Source organism: Strigops habroptila, chromosome 9, assembly GCF_004027225.2.
Source record: "Strigops habroptila isolate Jane chromosome 9, bStrHab1.2.pri, whole genome shotgun sequence".
Taxonomy (NCBI): Eukaryota; Metazoa; Chordata; class Aves; order Psittaciformes; family Psittacidae; genus Strigops; species Strigops habroptila.
Window position 1 is genome coordinate 6490748 of NC_044285.2, and position 16696 is coordinate 6507443.

The following is a 16696-nucleotide window of genomic DNA, read 5'->3' on the forward strand; positions in this document are numbered from 1 at the left end:
CGCCTACCCATTGGCTGCGCTTCCCCGCCTCAGCGCCCGCCGCCGAGTAGAGCCGAGCGGGTGCTCGGCCGCTCCCCATTGGCTCCTGCCTCGCCCGCCCGCCGTAGGCTCGCGCCCCGTCCGCACAAGCCTCCCCTGAGGGGAAGGAGGGAGCGGGCGGGTCGCTCGGAGACACCCCCTTGTCCCCAGCCCCACCTGGCCGGGGCGGCCCCGGACCCACCCCGCCTCAGCCCAGCCGTGACCCGCTGGGGCTGAGCACCGCCTTGCTCGAGTAACCCACGCTTCAGAGGTCTCTTCATACCTCAGCCTGCCCAGGGCGACCCTCGCCAGCCTGCACCGATATAGGGTGGGGTTCAAGCCCCCTCACCTGGGTTGCAAAAACCCCTCGCTTAACGGAACGTTTTACTATCCGCCTCACCGCAGAAAGTGCCCCAAAAGCCCAGCCCAAACTGCCCTGGGCTTCCTCTGCGTTATCTCCCTCAGCCCCCTCCTAAGACCCACTGGAGCAAAGAGCCAGCAGTACTTCAGCACCCGCCTGTCTGCAGCATCAATCCCAGTCCTCATTAGCACCTCTCAAAACCACCACAGACACCCAAATAAAACTAGGTATAATGCTTTTTAACCAACGCTTAGAAACTGCCTGGTTTGCCAACCTCACCAGGACACTGTCTCCTATTTTGACTACTGCCATGGAAACCACTTCAGATACCGACACCACAGAGGGGCATCCCCCACAATCTTGGTCACTGTCATAAATGTCTGTCCCCAGCCAGTCGGTTATGATGTTCCTGTGCAAGAAGTACACCCAGCGAGCATGACAGAACAGCATAATTAATATTTAACATACTTCAGCAGTCACTTTGAATGATATGCATGCCTTTCTTCTTTTATTTGCACAGCTTCCGCCATTAAAAGCTGAGAGAAAGGTGCCCCGTTCTTCCTTTTTTATACTAATAATGCAGGCAGTGATGACAGCAATTGAACCCAGAATGCTTACGATTCTTATGGAAGGTCTCAGGAGCTACTCCGGAGTTTAACAACAATCTCCTGAGCTGGGTCCTGGAAAACCCAGCAGCAGATGGTCATCTGAAAAGCATTGGTCATTGATGTCCCTGAGGAGAAACGATTTTGAGCTATGTATTTCCTTTCAAAATACACAGAAAAGCCAAGCTTTTCTCTGTAGGGATGGTGATGGCCTGCATAAAGGTACCACAGCACTAGAGTCCCCAGCCAAGGAATCAACAGTGGAACAAAACAGCAGATATGGCTTCTCACTGGAAAAGGGCAAAAGGCCTTTTTTCCCCACACACACAAGGGGAATAATTGAAGTTCTAGTCTATGGAGACCATGGAGAGCAGGAAGCCTGGTTTGCAACTTGACTCCCATTCAGATTCTTGCGAAAGCAAGAATTGCTCTGCTCTCAGTGTAACTATTCACACATAGCTCTATGTAAAGGTGTTTCCATGGACAGAGCCCAATGCTGTCCTCCTTGGAAAACCAGCAACAGTGAGGAAAGGGGAAAGGCAACCAAGGATAAGGCAGCAACTAGATAAAAGAAGGGTGCAGCAAAAGCACTTCTACTTACGTTGGCATTTTCAGACAACACTGCCAGGGATGACTTCACAGCAGGGACCAAGATTAGAAGTTCAGTGTACAATTTCCAGCCTTTCTATTGTTTCTCCCCAGAACACAAATACCTTTCTACAACAAAAAATACATACTTGCATCACTTGTAATAGCCATGTGAAAGGCAGAAAAGAGATCAGGCATTCAAGACATAGTTGCACTCTGTAAGAGTAGTGTGATTCCAGCCAGAAGATTGTAACTAAGACCAAACCTCCATGCTCAAACTATTATCTGATTTCTCTAATTATCCCAGCCTGCCTGACTAGTATAATAGACAATTCCTCTTAAAAATATTCATGTAAATTTACAGAAATGTTTTTGGAAGATCACTGCTGCCCTTTTGCTTCCTGGCCACAAAGGCCTATAGCAGCTACACAAAACCTTACACAAGCATCCATTACCTCTTACTGTTTCTTGGCCTTATGTGAGTTGTGTGTGTGTGAACGCACAGTACAGTCACTCAGAGCTGTGGCACTCGTCAGACAACTTTACTGTTCACGTACCAGTAACAGACTGTTTGCATCCTTCTCTCCTAATGAACAGAACAGTGCTAGCCTCCTTTTCCACATTTTCATCTCCCGTGGTCAGCTCTGTATAAACACAACGTTCTCATTCCTGCTGCCTCTGTGCTTACCCCATTTTTTCCCTTCTAAATTCAGCATTTCTACCCATCTGCAAATTCCTCCAGACAGTTTATTTCTTCTCTTCTAGAAGACACGCTTTCTTGCTTTGTGTATAATTACACCAAATACTTCAACCATATTTTATGATCCACGTGTCTGATAATAATGAGACAACTTAATGTTTCCATTACTAATTTGGGAACTATTTTCTGAGACTGCATCTGCGGCTAGAATTCCACACAACCTCGCCCTCTGGTACTCGCCCAAACTATTTTCTTACACAGCCTTTTTTCCTTTCCCCCCAGCTCCCATGAAGACTGTTATCATCCCTTAGGACAACATGCTAAAGCAAATGATAATGTCACAGGGCAGTGGCCCTTCCCTGCGTGCCCCAACATGCCCTTTGTACCAGAGGATACCAAAAGATTGGTGAAGAATCTTCTTCCTTGCAATACATGAGGTGCAAATGTAGCATACGGTGCTTTGAAGGCACAAATAAACCAGAAAGCCCAGAGATCTGACACCAATATTTGATATAATGGTTAAAATATTGCCTTTTGAAGTGGAAAACAGGAATCTAAACAAGATTGAGAGATAGATGTGTGCGATGACACCAAAGTTTTCTTCAACCAAAACGCCATCGCTTTGGAGGAGAAATCAGTAACAATTTTCTAGGCCCCAAGCCAAACATAATAGTTTGGATTATTTCGATAGAGAATATGCAAACAGGATATCAAATGCCCTTTGAACGCAGCAAGCTGTTTTGTGGTAGGCATTTCACTTCCTGCAAACTGGGTGTTCACAGAAATTTTCGCTTTGTCCCAAATGAAATATAGCTCTGTTTTGTAACTTCGTATGTAACCTGTAATATGTTGCTAAACCAAACAATCTGCTTTCCAACCCCCCCCCCTTCTGTTTCCTTCCTCAGTAATTCCCTATTAAAATCGCAGTCAGATTCAAATTACCTTCTATCACACCTCTGAAAACCTGGGATTTGGGGGCAGCGTTCTAGGAACCAGCTCGTGCTATTCGTTCTCCTCTGGGTCTGGAACTGGAATTCAAACCCAGACTTTTGCTCCAGCCTGTGATGAATAACTGCAACACATCTATCTACAGAGAGAGAACTTCCACATATGCCCTTTTATATTTCCGGGATTTAACAGCGAAAATCAAGATGATGTTAATATGGTGCTTTTGCTAGCACTAATATGGTGCTCGAGTTGAAAGTGATGATGAACCTTGTGAGCAGCAAGACAAAGATTTACGACCATAAATAATTAGAAACAAGTTCTTATCAGTGTCATAAGCATATGGTAAAGAAAAAACATCTTTCAGTCTGCTAAGCCAAACACGAGTGCTTTTTTGGCTCATTCAAAATGAAGCAACTTTAACCAAGATGTATCTCTCTTTATTCCTGTTTTCAAAGTAAAATAAGTCATAATAAAATAGTAAGACACATAATGGAAGTGAGAAATGGAACCAATGTCTCTTGTGGGGTTGAACAGTCTTTCGTCAACGAATTTTAACACAATGCATCAAAGAATCAGTTCTGTTTCCGTACACGTGATCTTGCGGCCTGAGCTCAAATTTTAGATCTCCTGAACAACTCACCCACCTCACTACTTCAGTTTTGCACGAGTTCCTGTATACAGTAAGGGAAATAAAAGACCACTAACCATTGTCTACTGAGAGGATTATTGTACTTAATATTAACTGGACTATGGACATACGTTTTCCCTGAGAAATCAAGTCCGCTTTTCTTAAGGAGGTTTAAAACTTGACGTTCTTTGTTATTATTACAGATCATCTTCAAATTATTCTTTGCTGCCATCTGAACTGCAAGAAATAGTAACCATCTCAGTCATGCTGTATTTGGTCAGCATTTAGCACACAGCGATTGCCTTAAATGGCAGTCTTGGTGGTACAGGAAAAGCGGGTAAGATAACAGTAGTCCTTATTTTGATGAACTCTTATAACAGTTCAACTCCAGACTGTTTCACAGTTAGAGAATGGCAAAGCTTGGCAAACTTTTATCAGAAGACTGGGACATAGTAGAAAAAAATGCCACTTGACCATTTTGCCTGTACCTGCGTGGACACTGGGATTTATACAAGTGCTAACAAGGTATCACATGTCTCCTCACATGGAAAAGAATGAGGCAACTTTGCTTATTAATGAAATCACCTTTGAAAGCAACTAAGAAACTAATGTGCACCTTCCCAGGATCTTTAATACTTGTAGCTACAGCATGCAAAAGCAGGTTCTCTGACCTGACTTACACGCTTTAACTTCTCCGTACTCATGAAGTTTGCTGCTTGGAAACTTGCAGGACTGGAAACACGAAGGATTAGACATACTGGTTGGGGTTTAAAGCTGTTTAAAAGGTAGAAGCTGCAAATTGTGCTTTGTCTTACCCTTCTGGCTGTAAATACGGTCACAGCAGCGTTCTGCTGAGCTGGGAGATGGTCATCGTTCTATCGAGAGTCTGTAAAAGCATTGGCAAAATAAAGAGCCATACCCAATCTTCTGTTTCAAAACAAAGATACTGTTCTCCCATTCTCTAATATCACACAATTGTTAGGTAAAGAGTCAGAAGAGAACATTATGACTTTTAAGCAAAATCTTTTGAAATTTAAATGTAGCTGCGAAAAAAACCCACATTTTAGAAGACCAAGACCATGAAATGACTAACAATTTCATTGTGGGTTTTTTTGCATTAACATGGATATTTTGAAATTCTAGCATGATTATTTCCTTGTGCAGATTCAAAATTCACTTTCTAAAAGCATTCCTCTGTCCATCCTTGAAATTTATGTACTGCGAACATGAGCCAGTAAAGCTTGATTGCTCAAAGAATACAATCAGAAAAGGGGAAACAGATTTACCACAAACGTGTTTACACCTCAAAATCAGGAACAAACCAAACCCAAAACAGCCCCAAAACATTATAAGCTCAGAGTTTTCATTTTTTACTAACTCTCTGAGTTCTGGTGAAGCCTTTGGAAAGTTTAGATGAGGAACATAACAACAAGTACACCTTCTTGGTAAACCTCTGAGGAGGTTTGTAGGCAAAAGGCTTTATATAAGCCTTGCAAACAAGACGAATTTTGCTCGAATTGAACAAGATGAATTACAGCTACTCTAGAATGAGAAGAAAAACAACCCAGGCCTCCAAAGCCGCAAGTATAGAACGGGGATTTTAATTTCAAGCAAGTTTCAAGCCTGTTTCCATAACGATTTTCATTCTTGTCTCTTGTGTGCAGGTAGCACCGTAGGGCATTTTATTGATTGCTATGTAATAGTTGACAAAATGATGCATTATTCAGCAAATTGCCCCATGCAGTGAAAAGAAAATGTGCTTTTTTTTCTGAAACCTTACAAGTATATACTGCTTTATTTTATAGACAGTCTGACGAAGTACTGAATCGCCCTGTTGTAAAGGGCCATATATAGAGAGAAGACCCCTTCTATTTGTAGCTCAAACCAAACTTCTTCATATTTGTCAATACTTGTTAGATGTGGAGTCCAATCAATGTGTGATGTAGTGATACTCTATCAGGGACACACTTGGATTAGAATGTCACCCAAACAGAAATAGTTTGTGTCAGACTGATGTTTCCCATGAGCTTTTGTATTTCCTACCTAGAGTCGATTCACTATAAACCGGCTCCTGCCAGAGCTTTACCCAGCTAGAAGAGCTCATCAGCCTAGGGAATAGAGCAGTTTTGTGCATGTCAGGCATGTCATCTATCTCAACTCTAGAACTGGCAGCTTTAACTAGTGCAGGCAGCAGATTTGCATGTTGAAACAAATACCCTTTCTCCCTGACCAAGCCATTAAAGGTGATAATCTTGACTCAGCTTGAAATCATTCAGAGTGTTTGGGGTCTTTTCAATATTTAGTCAAAGATTAGTATTAGAAGGTGAACTGGTGAGAAAACAGCAGCGGCCCAAGAAAACACACTGTTGGTATGGTCCTGTCACAAAATGAGGTCAATGGCACAATTAAAGCAGCAAGACATCTTGGGCGAGACATCCACAGCGCTTGATTACTCTCCGAAAAACATCAGACTGCAACTTCACTGCAGTTTCACCCAGTGGAACACCCGAACAAGGTTCTGCGTGCCCAAAATGTGACTTAGAGTCTTCAAAATTTAATAGTGGATTTAACTGTGGATTTTAAGAGGCTGTTACCTCTCTCTACAAATTGTTTTGAGGTCTAGAAACATTTAATGACAAAAGCTGATCTCTTCAAGCTTACATCAAACACGTGGGTCTTAAATTATGTGCCTGTGCCTTTAATTCATCACTGAGTAATTACATTCAGGTCAGTGGAATCACTCCAGGTTTTTCTTGGTGTGTCTAAACTGAATGTTATCCTAAGGATCTGGAAGCATATGAAGTGAATTTAGGAATTAACATGTATGTCAGTACTTGGAAAATGCAACTGAACTAACCCAGTCCATAGAAGGGAAAGAGGACATAAAGCAGAGGTCTGAATTTCAAGAGGAAGAGCAACCATGTAGTTTTGCACATGGAGATGCAATTGCAAAAGGAATAATATCAACAGTGCCGGGTACTTCACCTGTTACTTATCTCCTTCAGCGTACCTTTAAAAGCTTTCTATAAAGCTGAACACTGACTCTCAACAGACCAAATATTAGACTTGAGTAGAAGCAAATAGGTCAAAATAAAATGCATTTAATTGGGAAACTATCTAAAATTTTCTAGTAACAAGCCACACGCATTACTGGTATTAAACAGGACATTTGAACACTCTGAACTAGTGTGTAAGATAGAGGAGACATTTGGAGGAAAACACATACAGGGAACATAGGTTTGTATGGGTAGGAAATAGGAGTCAAATGCTTGAATAATTTAGAATTCCATCATGAACAAAAATGAAAAGCTAGAACTTTAATAACTGGTCTTTTTTTTTTACTTAAACTCCAATTATTAAGATATTGCGCTCCTGGCTGGCGGATCAGGTGCTGATAATAAGCAGTCAGGGACACTACTTTCACTGTATGAAAACTGTTCTATTCAAAAGATGAATAAAGGATTATCTTTCTTTATACACATATACACACACACTCTAAAGATAATGAAAATTGGAACCAAAGCTGAAGCCTATTCAAGTGATGTTAATACAATTGAATTAAACAGAAAATATAACCTAATTAAGAGGTTCAGAAAGGCACATTAGTATATGATGGAAAAATAATTTTTATATATGAAAGCTACTTTATGCTTTCTATTATTATAATGTATAGTCTTATATGATCAAATCAAAGATGTACATGAACTCCATATGAGAGATCTGTACTGTATGTATTGCTGGTCACTAGTGCACACTGCATTCAAGTTACATTTGACCTGTGGATTTAATGCAAACAAGAAAATAAAGATCTTGAGGCGGCAAAAAAAGTATCTTTACATTGTTTGCCTGTAATGAAGGAATCACCATTTCAGAGAAATCTCTGCAGGCAACAGGCTTGAAAAGGGACACCCAGAGCAAGGAGATCAAAGACCTTGCAACATTCAACTGCAGCCAACATGGAAGAATCTGACTTACTCTTGATTTTAAACATGACTAATCCTCCTTGCAGTCCTAGTTTGGATTTGAATGTCACGGTTAGAAGTTAAAATCAGCTGAAATGACTTTCCTGATAGTCAGCAGTCACATACCCAACTAGCACTGCATTGCTGCAGCACCCCTGCTCCTGCACCACATTCAGGCAGAGGCTGTGATATTTCTGAGCTATGCATTACTGACCCATCAACTGCCAGGTAGATGCTGCTGGCTTCGTCAGCAAGGAAAGCAGAAAAGACAGCCATCGCACTCACTTCGCAGTTCATTCTTTAGCAGAAGCACTAATTTGTCTCCACAACCTGCAGTCTCCCCCAAAGTGCAGAAACTCTAGAACTCGTTGAAACTAAACATCAGATCAAAAGCTCAGGGCCTCTAACAGCATGACTTCATAAACCCTGCCTCCTTAAGAAGCCAGGATAAAAATACAGCTACATGAAAAATAAATGAGCAGCTTTTCCTGACTCTGAAACCAAAAAATAATGACATGAAACCAAAATCAAATGCAACAATATCACTTGTATTCCCAAAGATCAGCATTAATGCTCCCTCTCCCAGCTCCCAGAGACTAATTAAATAAATGAGCCTTATAATGGATTTTGAAGGGAAGGGTCCCAGAGTGGAAAAAGTAAATTCCAGCACTGGAGACCCTTAATGAAAATGCTGTTTCCCACTCTAAATGTTGTGCTAAAGGGGATTCAGTCCGATTTCGCTCCTGCCACCATCAGTATTTTCTCTTTTGATCAAACAGGCAGTTCTGCAGTGCTAGTGACAGTCGGAGATTTTAGATCCAAACTAGTATCTCGATACCTGGAAGTCAAGTCAGCCTGTGCAAGTCAAAAAGAGCCACTATCACATGTGCACGGAGCAGTCGGACATCTTTTCATGCCAGAAACAAATCCTCTGTTTAAAAGATACCTGATGGACTACATTTTCGATGGACACATCAGCTCTGCCCCTGTGATGCTGCGTGTGCAGCCGTGTTTATCATCCTGGTTATCCTTGCTACAGGCTTGGGGGCATTTTTGGAACCATGTAACACCTCCGAAATTTGTTAAGTCTCTTGGAGAGAGACCTGATTTTGCTTGCACACTGTGATCCCCTCAGGGGAACTTCTCCCCTTTTCCCTTGTTTTTCTTACTTGTTGTTACTACCTTTTTACCTTTAGAAAATGAAACCTTTGGGACTGAAAGAGAGTGAGGGTGGAATGAATAAGCTTTTTGATTAAAACCAAGGAGAAAAACCTTACAATACAAGCTCCCATGAACACAACATGTCTCCTCCTGCTGCATTAATGCTGCTTCACGAAATGGCGACTGCCTCTGCAGACAGCTGCCTAAAACCACGCACGTCCCCGCAGGGAACCACAAATGCAACTTCATTTTCCTCTTTTTTTAAAGCTTTTATTTTTCTCTCTTTACACTCAGTCCCTCGGGGACTCCCAAAAGCCCCCCCTAAATCTGTAACCGGATAGAGAAGCGATGGGGAGTGCAGAGCTCTCCTTGTGCACAGACCAGCCTTTCCCTTCTGCTTTAGAAAAGCAGCCGGGACTCTTCCCCACACCGAGTGGGTTTGTGCAGGGTGGGCTCTGGTCTCCTGTACAGTGCAAATAAATGTGCTGATTCAGCCAGCATCGCCACGATCTTGTGTTTCCAGAATTTTCTCCCTCCGCTTCCCAAATATAAAGGAACTTTTTGTGCTAAATAGCGAGCTGGAGCGCTGATGGGCTCCGTGTAGGGCGCCATGTGGTATTTGGTTTCTCGCTACAGTACATGTTTTTATAATGATGGGGGAAGGGAAGGAAGGGAGCTGCAGTTACCAGCATGCCAATAATCTGTTGCAAAGGACTGGAGCTCTCGGAGCCAATTAGTCCTGAAGTTAACCATTTAACTGCTGAAAACAAACCCAGGCTCAGGCACAGGCAAGATTAGGCACGGAAACGGCTGCATGGGTACCCAGGGCATCAGACTCGGTGCAGATATGTTCATTACTAAACACTGATACACTAACTGACCACTGAAACTCCCTCAGGTCACAGTATGCAAAGGTGGGACAGCTCTATCCAGATCTTAATAAAAACTGCATGATGTTCCAGGATCTGTGCCAGCCTATGGTGGATCCATGAAAGCCACCCACAGGCACTGCATTTCCCATACGGATCTCAGTCAGTTACAACTCACTGCCACAGGACCAGCAAACCCAGGCTGCCTGCCATGGGGTGGGAAAGGTCGGGGGCTGCCCTGGCAGAGGAAAGCTGGCTGTGTCACTCCAGCATCTGCCACCAATGCTGCCGAGGATGGAAAAACACCATAAAGTGGGGCAAGCGCTAAGAAAGCGATGGCATGGTCTGCCTCCATCTAAATCTGTATGTCTGTCACCCCTGGGCTGTGCCCAGACACAGAGATGTACTTTGGACACACCCCACCCCCCCCACCCCCCGACTTGTTTTTCTAACTCCTTAACTGCATTAGGACAAAAAAAAAAAATAAATGTTCTTTTTATATTCTGCCGTTTAGTTTGTCATAAACTTTTAATGCCTGCAGCAGACTTAAGTCGTGGCTTGTGTGCTGCTGAACAAGCCAGGGAAGAAGATGCACAGGGAATTCCCAGCCTCGGTCTTTTTCTCCAGACACAAGTCTGAACATGGCCAGAGAGTACAGACAACTGCCTCCTAATGCAGAACAACAGTAACATGCTCCCACTTGACCCAGCGGGTTGGTAAACCTATTTTTGTGCTCTTCTTTTATTCCATGACATACCAGCAGATATTGGATCAGACTCCCAAGGATGCCAGCAGAGGATGCCCAGGGACTGAAAGCACAATGAAGTGCACTGCATACCAAAAGCACACTCTCCACCCCTGCTCAGCAGCCCTAGTCAAGAAGCAGATTTTATTTGCTTGGAAGTGGCCATACTAGTGCTGCTTCCAGTCCGAGCAAGCACTACAGTGTACACAGAAGGCATATTCCTACACCACTGTCCTCCCTAATGGATGAAAATGAAGTCAAATCTCCCTGCTTGTCATGGAGAAGGTCCAGTGCATGTGAGGATGAGCATGCTGCTCCCCTTGCAAAAGCTATAGCAAGTCTGCCACCATAACACACCTCATTTTTAAGCTCCAGGAAGAACCCTGACTACATTAAAGTATAACTTCACATTCAAATTAAAAACACTGTAGAGGGGTGGAAAAATGGAAAAAAGAAACTAGCAGATCATTTAGGCATGTGAGCTGTCAGAGCTCTGGCAATACAAGAGCTCTCTTGTTCCTGTTGCCTCCCACAGCTGCATTCACTAAATATATCCTGGGCAGAGAACTGCATTTCTCCACCCCTTTCTCAGCCCAATCAGGTTTGCACAACCACCACCAGGCTCCCCTGGGGCATGCAGTCAGGCAGCAGCAATGCCCTAGTTACAGGATCATGAAGGACAGGAGTCACTGGTAATGTCTGCAACAGGGTGAAATTGTTCCATCGACAGGTTATTTTGAGAGGGAGTGCATGCAGCCGCTCAATATGTAAGTGTTAAAAACAGGGTGGTTTGCTCTCCATCAGGATACACCCCATTTGTATGTCACAATCAGTTACTGGAAGTATTCCCATCAGATGGTTTTCAATAGCTTGTGGAAAAAAGAACTGGAGATCTCAGAGAAATTCGAGCAGAAGAATAGCCACCCCTACAAAAAACATTCAGTTCCTGGTGGATTTAGAGCAGTGGTCTTCAGTGAACGCCTGGCCCACAGAAAGCAATCCCAATTCTACCTTCCATCAATGTGGCATGTTGTCTGATCATGTATCTGCCTCCAGGGAGGGAAAACCCCTCCTACAACTGAATTTCCATAGGTGCTTCCCCATGACCTCCATTCTGCTTTGCATATTTCTCCTATCCTCACTTTGCATCTTCTATTTGCAAGGACACATTCTTTGGCCTGGCACAACGGAGCCTTGGTCTTAACCGCAGCCTTGAAACGCTGCTGCAATCACAGCGACAAAGAGAAGGGAGGGCTACCCCTTCTTATATAGTCAATTCTATAGGGGATCAAGTTCTGGTGGCTTTCCTCGCTTGCAAGCTGTGAGCCAGCAGGGATTTTGACCCTCCTGGTCCCTACTTCTTCTTTTCCTCACAGTTCCCTATTTCTTCAACACCTCCAGATCCTCTGGCAGCAAGTTTGACAGAATCTGGTCAATTTTTCAAGCTTTCTCATCTTAAGAAGTCAGGGGGAGCAGACTACATCTTGCAATCAAACCTCACAGGAAGGAAATTGAAATATCTCATGCATGACCTTAATCTGTAGGATTGTGTAGATAGTTTTCCTTGTAATCTCAATACTCGGAGCTGATTATGCATTCAGGTCTTATCTGTAGCCTTAGAACATTTTGCCACAAAAGGAACCCAAATCCATTTTGATATAATTATGCAGTCACACAAGTCACATGCTTGCTATGGAATAAATATAAATACTGAGCTTTTGGGAATAACTGTCAGATTTGAAGTGTAAAAAAAAGTCACAAGAATGAAAGCTATCTATTATATTAAGAAAAAAAAGATCAGGCTTAGATGTCAAATTGCAGTAAAGGAAAATGGCACAATATATGCGTGAAGAGTCTTTTAGTATCTCTTTTTCTCAGTCTGCAAAACACAAAAACCTACACTTAAGCATCCACGTAAATGAAGGACTCTATTTTCAAAGGTAGTGATAGCACCTGAGGTGTTTATACCCTCTGAAATCAGGCAGTTCATTCACAAAATGGCCACAGGTCCCTGAGCTTCATCAAACAGTTGAAAGCTCGAGAAGTTAGAAAATCGTGCTGTGCTCTTGGTGTCTTTCCCACACGTTCTTTCCTTCTCTGCTTTTCTCGCCTTCCTGAAACAAACTGTCCTCAAAGACTGTTCTAATTTTGATTTGGAAATTGCTGCTGTTTTAATTCGTGACATTGCTGTAGAAGAACTAAACCTTGCTGCACCAGTTGTGCTGAAAACGAGCCTTGCTCGCTGGGGACAGAAGTGGTTTTGCTCTGATCTCATACGGGCTGCTGGATCCTATGGATTTCTGAGCACGCACAGAAGGATGTAGTCTCATCTATGTGCTTTTAAGAGGGAAATACAAAATGGGAAGCCAGATGTTAAGACTGAGCCCCAGAGAAGCCACTGGAGTGCAAGTTACCTTCAACACCACCGCAGTTCTAAAAGCAAAAAAAGCATAAGAAACTGGGCTGGAAGGTTTCATTCCTCAAACAAGGCAGTGACTCACCCACATTCCTAACTGCTCCAACAAGGGAGGCAAACCCTCCTCCTGGCAGACTGGATCCTCCACATTTTACTGTGCAGAGCAAATCCCAAGCAAAGGCAAGCCGTGGTGGTGGCACACACACACAGATCAGGGACAAAGGAATTCCAGAAAAGGACTCTCCTTTGTAAGACTCTGTATTAAAAGTTGACTTCTTAAACAGATGAGGAGTTCAGAAGATCTGCTTTTCACATCGGAAAACACAAAGAAAAGGGCTACTACTCACAATTGCTTTTCAGGAGCCAAACTCAACTGTTCTCAGATACCAAGATTTTCTAAAATTGCTAAGAGGCAGCAGTTTACTTCTTTAAAAGAAAAAAGCAATCCAAGAACAGATAAGTCAAAAAGCTTAACTGAACAGAGCACTAACTATAAGGTGGATAAGGCGCTGCTTTTAACCACCAAGTTATCCATATGGGAAAATCTGACCGAGGGATATGCAAACTCGCCATCCTAAACACATGCTCACTCATTCCCAACATACAAGGCAGAATTCATGCATGAAGGACAAACATATTCCAGGTGACAGCCAGGCTGCTAAACATGCCCTTTGTGCATGGCTCTTTGGGACGTGGGGAGCGCTGTACAGGCCCCCCAGTGGTAGGGGCATCTGCTGAGCTGCTGGGTGGCAGCAACAGAGCCACCAACAGCAAGGGTGAAGAGGAGGTGGTAGAAAGGCTGGAGTAAGGAAACAGGACCAAAAAGAAAAGGAGCACAGAAAGCAGAGACCATGGCTAATTTTTGAGGGATTCCAGGAAGCCAAGATCTTTAAACTAGAAACCTCAGGGGGGTTGTGGTTAGGAGACAAGCATTTTGGGGTGCCAGGGTGGGCTATGCCCCCACCTAAAAGCCACTTCATCTGGAGCCCTCACCCAGGGAGCACGGCTGGGTAGGTGGCCCCTCCACAGCTGTGCCAAGGCTCTGCTGGGTGAGGCTCATTCATCTGATGAAGGATGCCAGGTTATGAGCATAAAATTTCCCCTCTGGCTTCATACGCCATGAAGCAAAATTAAAGCTGACGCTCAGTGTGTTCCTCCCTATACCAAGTGCTTTAATTCTCAGGTTTCCAGTGCTAGCCAGACACCCCAAAACATGTTCATTCATTCACTCCTCCTGGGGGCCAGCTCCTGAGGGCGCCTGGAGCTGCTGCAGAAAGCAAAGATCAGCATTACCTCCCCAAACAGGGAAGACTTGTTTGCTTTACAGTTACCAGTGTAGGTTTGGCTGCTGGTGTAAGGAAAAGTCCTTGACAACACAAAGCTGTGTTATTAATGGAAGCATCAAGCCTCACACAACTAAAATAAGCTATCCCAGAACTGAAGCTGTGTGGAGACATCATGAAAACGCCTGTTGCATTAATGCTGCTGCCCTAGTTGCAGCCCAGCCCCAGCGAGCAGGGACAGCACACAAACCCGATCCTCCACACTGCTGCGGATTTGGCTGGTGGCATTTGAAGTATTTCAGGCATTTCAGACAAGCCTCAGCAGACTAAAGCAGAAACTCACCCATCAGGACTCCACAGCTTACATAAAAACAGAAATCTGTTTATCAAGTTGCAGAACAACGATCTGTATAGTTTATAAGCTAGAAACAACAAAAGCAGGAGCATTATGCTGACATTATTTCCCCCTGATTCAACAGGCTGCCTTGAGTGACTATTATGATCAGTGCTACAGCAAACAAAAAACACGTGCTGCTTGAAAGGCATTTCCTTGTGCAAAGGCAGAGTAAACCGTCACAGGAGATGAACGCTGAGCATATTATTACTACTTCGGATTTGGCTGGCTCATGCTATTTGGAAACCCCAGCTCTGCCGGGCTGCTGGAGAACGGCAGCATTTGTCCCTTGCCTTCGGCATGAAAACACAACTCAAATCCCTCCTCGGGAACAAAGGTGCTTCCCAGGAGCCTGGCGTGCTGCCGGCATGCCGAGCGCGTAGCCAAGCAACGGCAGCCGGATTGGGGCTTGCGCCTCACCCGTGATGCTCCAGCCTCCACAAACAATTCCTGCCACGTAGACATAGACCGCGCGGGGTAATGGAAAATTACTGCAGGCTTTCTCTTAAAGGGCGAGAATCTGCGATGGGGGGGAAGGTTTGATCGGAATCCTGCTTCCCAGCACACCCCAGGATAGCGTTTGGTTTCCTGCCAGAAAGGCTGCAGTGCGTCACCGGCATGCCGGGGCGTTAATAAAGGCAGATATCATTTGCATGATATTGCCACTGATTAAAAGTGTAAAGCAGAGAGCTCAGCTGCATGGAGGGGGGGCCTGAGCAGGCAGAGGCAGGAGGTGGACAAGCAGGCAGCTAGCTGCCTTTTCAAAGCTGCTTTCGACACAGCATCAAGCATGGCGACCTTAACGCAGCGCAGTTAATATTAGGCAAGAGCCGATGCCAGAATAATCCCCTTGCGTCTGGCAGGCGCAGTGTTTTAGCAACTGCCTGGCAAGTATCTGCCTGCGAGGCTGCAGGGAGAAAAAACGCCTTCAAAGAAAGGGCAAACTTCTTCTACCAGTTGTTAAGACTATTATCACAGCAGCAGCAGTTTTTACAAGTTACGACCATCTTTACCTCCAGTTTCTAGCGTAAAAGAGAATGTATTTTTTAATGCAGCATTGTGCCTACTTAGCTTAAAACAGCAACCTAAAGAGCCACACAAACAGCTCCAGTAGCACCAATCAGCCCATTCAAGCCACTGCAGTTCTGACGTGTGAAAATCAGAGGTTTGCACTTACCAGCCAGGCAGGACATTGCCTGACAGGCAGATGGCCACAAGAGCTGCCCAGCAAGAGGGTCCCAGCACAAACAGCACTCTTTGCCGGGTGCAGAATTAGCTGCTGTATCCATTACAGGTTTTATTTCATCTCCTTAAGGAGCAGAGCACTCTGCCTGTTCCTTGGGGCACTTATGGGGAACCAACTGTGTCTACCCTGCAGCAAAAGAAAAAGAGGAACCCTGCTCCTCCTGTTATAACCCTTTTGCTCACTGCATGCAACTGTGGCTCATTACAGCCCTGATTTGGTTCACGGGTGCAACTCTGCTTTCTGCCCCTCTGGAGCTGCCTGCAATTTAAGGTGTTGCTTGTCAGACTGGTTCTAGGTCAGCTCCTGCAGCAACATGGCTTTTGCTCTTCCCCATCTTCATGTTTTAACTCATCTCCTATCTGGTTTTTTTCAGATAAGCACTGGTTAAAGTCTCAACCTAAATCTTTTCATTTTGTTGTAGCCAGCAAATGAAAATGAAGCCCCTGCCCTGAGTTAGGGGACTTCTTTGTAATAGAAACTCCCCCTCCCCTTAAATAGAAACCTTTGTTGTGAAGCTGCTTTCATTGCCAGCTCCAGGGAAAGGCATTGCATTTAATAGAGGTTGACCTCATTTTGCAGTCCTCAATATTAGAGCTTATAAGGAGGGAATGTAATTAGAAACGGTGACTTCTCAACAAAGATACACAGTTCTTGTTGTTAGTACCTCCTTACCTAAGGATTCATTTAATATGGCTTGGAAAGAGTAACTTGAAACAGCTTTTGGCAGATAAGTGAACTCCAGTAAAATGCAAAGATCTGGTTTCCAAGAAGC

General features: G+C 44.1%; 1 long non-coding RNA gene across 1 annotated transcript; it reads right to left on the minus strand.

Annotated features, from left to right (window-relative positions):
- Positions 1–1609: 1609 nt before the first annotated feature.
- On the minus strand, positions 1610–16041 carry LOC115612447. The gene is made up of 3 exons (XR_003993024.1): positions 15856–16041; positions 4664–4734; positions 1610–1701 (listed from the first exon to the last, which is right to left on the minus strand). It is a non-coding gene; the product is annotated as an uncharacterized LOC115612447 (long non-coding RNA).
- Between the last annotated feature and the right edge of the window lie 655 nt (positions 16042–16696).